This window comes from Engraulis encrasicolus, chromosome 15, assembly GCF_034702125.1.
Source record: "Engraulis encrasicolus isolate BLACKSEA-1 chromosome 15, IST_EnEncr_1.0, whole genome shotgun sequence".
Taxonomy (NCBI): Eukaryota; Metazoa; Chordata; class Actinopteri; order Clupeiformes; family Engraulidae; genus Engraulis; species Engraulis encrasicolus.
The window spans coordinates 1,697,501-1,703,247 of record NC_085871.1 but is presented as its reverse complement, the minus strand read 5'-3'; positions in this window follow the sequence as shown (position 1 = coordinate 1,703,247).

Below are 5,747 nucleotides of genomic sequence, written 5' to 3'. Positions count from 1 at the left end.
GCTGGTGAACAAATGTTTAGAGTGTTTTTTAAAGGGACACTGTGCAGGAAATGGTCAATGCTGCTGCTCATTGAAACTGGGCTGCCTACTGCCAATTTGACATTTTCATGAAAGTTTACAAAGTAATAAACTCATATTTTCTAGTATGGCCCAAGTACATAGGGCATTAAAGGGTTAAAAATGGTAAACTTTGGGTTATTATTTCAGCTTAATACCAATAGAACAATCAAACCCAGACTATATGCAGTATAATGCCATACTGTAATTGAGAAATTAAGAGCAAGTGGTGATAACGGACACAACTTGGAAATATGATTAAAAAAAATGAACATTTCTACAAATTTAAGGCCATATTTTGTGTTTTTTGACCAAAAACGGTGTTCAAACGTGGTCAAATGTCCAAACATACCCCTCAATTGAATTCATTGGGTCAGTAATGTATGAAAAAATGTGTTAATTTGTGTCTGTATGTAGTTTACTTCAGAAGTTATGACCCATTATGCATCCTTTCCCCCCAATCTGCCATGTTCCAATTTTTACATAGGCCTTCTGTGCACCCAACTATATTTTTCCTGCCAACCTGCCACGGCACCCCTGGCATCCCCTTGCGGCCCCCCAGGGGTCCCCGGCCCCCACCTTGAAAACCACTGGCCTAAGGCACCTGCAAAAAAGGCGTGCTGAATGTCTGAGCCCTTTTTAAGAAAAGCTGCCCTCAGCCTATAAAAACATAAATATCTCAGCTTCTGAAGTTGTATTTAAACACTAAGACCCTCATCTTTCATTAGAATGTGTTCATTCATCTCAAACAAACAGAGATTTTTTAATAGTGTTGTCTCAAATCTCATGAGCCTGAATGTTGCGTAATGCAGCTCCAGGCGCCAGGGCTAATGTTGCGCAACGCAACATCAGGCATCAATGGGTTAAAGCTCCTTTCCCCTCCGAAACTTCAGATCTCCTGAAAGATTATTGTTTCAGCCCGCTTCTGACAAAGACCTATGATGGGATATTCAGAGCATGTTTTTGAATTAAGTGTAGGAAAATATTACAGGTAAATGCATTACCCATATCATAACATACCAATATAATTTCAAAACAAAGCTAAAAAATATCCCTCTCCATGCTGAGTTAATATTATCACTTTCTCTTTCTCAGTAAATGTGCTAACAAATCGACTTCCTAATCTGTCCCAGATGTGAGTGAAGATATTGTGAAATCAGTCAGGCAGCCAGAGTGGGAGTATTTATGTGTAAAAAAGAATGTTCATAATCACCTGTGTGTGCGTGTGTGCTTGCGTGAATGTGATTAATTGGTTTGGGCAGTGTGTTAATCTTAATCTTAATCTTGCAATGACACTCCAATGACGAGTGATGATAATTGGTGATGTACAGTATATTTGCAAAGACTGTTGTATGGCTGTTGTATCATTTTTTCAAAGTCGTCGCACACAATTTGACTTCATGCCTTGTTGTGGGTACAGGAAAGAATTTGAATCGGGAAAAAAACATTATTGGGAAAAAAAATCCTTCTTACTGGAAATATTCAAAGCTGGTTTTACAATAAATGATGTAATGTCCTCTTAATCTGGCACTTGGATCTAAACTAACACGTGGTGCTAAAGCGCTGTATCACTTTGTATTACACAGAGAACACACACGCACGCACGCACGCACGCACACACACACGCACACGCACATGCACACGCACACACACACACACACACACACACACACACACACACGCGCACACACGCACACACACACACACACACACACACACACGCACACACGCACACACACATATGCACACACACACACACACACACACACACACACACACACACACACACACACGCACACGCACATGCATGCACACTTACAGGTTGCATTCTTTGCATTTGTCTTTTAATCCCCTGAAGCACAAATGGCATTAAATCCATGTGTTCATCTACAGAATGTGTCTGTACAGATAGGCAACATACGGGTTCCTCAGAAATATGGCAGAGTAGTTTTATAATTAACAACATAGATTTTTATGTAAGGTGGCATCACACCTTTTTCATCTTAAAAGAATGATGTGATTGTCATCTGGGACCATCTTAAATAATCTGTTTTCCATACTATATGCTACCAAGAAAATACGTCACTGGGGATTTTCAGGATTTCACACCTAAAGTGAGAATGGGGGTTGGGGGGTGTCCAATGTGAAACAAAGCAAAAATGTCCATCATTAAGTATATTGTGGATAGGGAGGTTGTGATGGAAATGTAAAATACAATGTAGTCTACTTGAAGAAATTATTCAATAGGCCTAAGTAAAAAGATTGAGATAAACAAAGTTGTCAGATTGTTTAACCATCTAAGTGGAATGTATCAAAAGCCTATAGCTTTCATTGATCTTTTTCATTGCTCTTTGCCCTACATCAGAATCAGAATATGTTTTTGCACATTGCCTTTTTCTTTTTTCTTTAATTTTTCCCCTCCCTGACTTTACCTGTGTGTTATGTGTCTTAAATGTCCATGTGGGCATTATGTGTATATATGTGTATTTATTTATTATAAGCTACTTGACACCTGAATTTCCCCTCGGGGATTAATAAAGTTACTCTACTCTACTCTACTCTCTACATGCTTTAAAATGTCCCCTTTTTATTTTAAAAAGTGGAGTTTCCAGGAATTCAAACAGAGAAAATAGTTTGATGTCATGCCAATAAAAAAAACAGTTGAGAGCATTTTATCAGTGTTGCAGACCTTTATTATTTTTTCTTTAGTGTTTCCAGGAATTAACATTCTGATGGTCTGTGTCATGACAAATAGGATCGGCTGTGCATTGGGCCGCGGTAGGTACCGGCAGCTCCAGTTCCAGCTCTCGCCCTGGGAAATGGCAGCCAGACACACCGATCTGCTCTGGTAACAAAGCATATTTGTATTAATATGCTTGAAGCAATAATTAGGCCCATTATTATTTTATTCAATAGGTATTACATTTCTTGCACTATGTACCCACTACCCAGGGTTAGATGTCCCCCTGTCCCCCACCCCCGCCACACACACACACACACACACACACACACAAATAATAATAATAATTAAAAAATACTACCAATAATAATAATTAATAAAATAATTTATAAATACCTTGTTGTATTAAAGAGTTGTGTGTTAAGGTCAATCGAGCTGTTGTTGGAGGCTCTTCAGTATTGATATTTTTGAGTTCATAATTACAAAATATATTTTTATTTTATTCAATATTACATGCATTATTAGACTGCATGTAGCCTACCCAGGATTAGATGTGTACACACTACACAGCGATAATTTTGGAAATGAATAATATATATATTATTTTATTCAATAGGTATTACATCTCTTGCACTATGTACCCACTACCCAGGGTTAGATGTGTATATATATTTTTTATTTATTTATTTCAAATTCAGCTTATTACTGTAATGCAAATGACAAATGCGGTTGAACCGTTAAAATTCTTTGTGCAGAAAGACATCCACTTTTCTTACATACTCACACTGTTGATTGGAACTGATTATTGTCATGATATTTGAGCAATTTCACTTTGGCTAGCTTATGAAAGACAATAACCACGTGCCATGTGCAGTTGTTCATGATTAGTAGTACATAAAATATACCTTAGAAGACAAGATAATAGTAAACATAAATTACATAAACAAGAAATAAAAAATAAAGGAATCAAAATAAGGAATCAAAGTTACATCAAAATGGATAACAACATTTCAGATTGAAAATAAAAAAAATACAACAGAATGAAGAAATGGTGAACTAATTAATAAAGGTTATACAAGCTAATTATTAATACTGATGGGACAGTAGGAAGACCTGTATTTGCAGAATGCAATGGCCACACTGTTATATAGGGCTTCGGGAGCTCGCTAGGCTGTAGCAAGATCATTTATTGCTCTGTAAACAACAAGAAGAATTTTGGAACCACCCCTTGCTTATATTCGCAGCCAGTGGAAAGAGGCTAAAATAAGTGTAAATGGCTGTCCGTCTTTACTGTCTTCAATATTCTAGCTGCAGCATTTTGGACAAGCTGTGGTCTCCTTGTTGTGCTTGCTGGAGGGCCGGAAAACAGAGCATTGCTGTAATCAAGTCTTTATGACACAGACACATGTACTGTACAGGAGTTTCTGCAGCCTGGAATGACAGCATGGGTCTAATTGGCAATATTAACAAGACGATAAAATTAATTTCTGATGACAGCTTTGATGTGGGGCTGGAAAGTGAATGCAGAGTCAAATATGACTCCAAATTTCAAACAGTTGCACTACTATTGATAAGACAGTCATCAATTCTCAAATACAGTTAATCAGATGTGACCCTTCCCTTGTTTGGTTTCACAATAAATACAGTAGCTTAGTTTTGTCAGGGGTAGAAAGCAGCATTCAGGGGTAGAAAGTTCTTACTCATCTGTTTCTTAATCCCAGATAGACATGCTTGCAAAATTAGAATCTTGGACTTATCATTATATAGTATAGGAACATACAATTACGTACTGTATCATCAGCATAGCAGTGAAAACTCACATTAAACTTGTTAATTATTTAGCAGTGGACTGCATGACAAATATCCATTAAAGGACATGCTGACCCTGATAAGTTCTTTCTAACAACATGGCAGTTCAGTGTTGTCATAAAATGGACTCCACCACTCGCCCACTGATCCTCGTGATTGCACATTCTACTTGCACTAACTCAAAACACACACACACACTGCACTGACTTAAAAGAGCGCACACATACACACACACACACACACACACACACACACACACACACACACACACACACACACACACACACTGAATTAACTCAACAAGCACACACACACACACGCACACGCACACGCACACACACACACACACACACACACGCACACACACACACACACACACACACACACACACACACACACACACACACACAGATACACATGTTATTGCTGCTTCATGCCTGCTACTTGAATGCTTACTTTATATTTATTATTTTTCGCAATATCACTATGCCTGAATCGTCAAAATAGGACAAAAGTGGAAATGCATAACACTACCTCTTTTTAATATACCATGTCTACTGTTGCCCAGTCTTGCACTTAATATGTCTGTATGGGTATTGTATAGGTACTCTAGGTGGAATGTATGCGTCTATGTCTAATTGTCTATGTCTAATTGTCTATGTCCACACCTAAAGTCTATGTCTATGTCTGCATGGAAAGTAAGAAACGTAATTTCAAATTCTTTGTATGACCAATGCATGTAAAGAAATTAACAATAAAGCCGACTTGACTTGACATGACTTGACTCTGTCATGGGTTCACCTGCCGAGGGCCGGGTTTGGCTCCAAAACCCTCCATTGATACTGGTGGAGCCTGAGCAAGTCATATGAATCACCCAACTGACTAATCTTTAGAGGGGTATAAAAAAGAAAGCCTCAACTTACAGTAAGAGGTTGTATTCCAGTCACCCACCGAGAAAGGTAAGCAATTCACTTTGGCATATTTACGTATAGCATAGACTACTTCACATTCCTTTGCTAAAACATGAATTATAAAAAAACATTTAGCAATATTCATTTAGTTTAGTTTTATTTATTTTGGGATTTTTTTTGCACTTCACAATCATTTGCCCATGCAGACGTGTTGTTTTGTATACTGTACATTTCAGCCATATTTTTTGTTGAATTCGTTACATTTTTTCCCTTTTATTCATGTGACATGT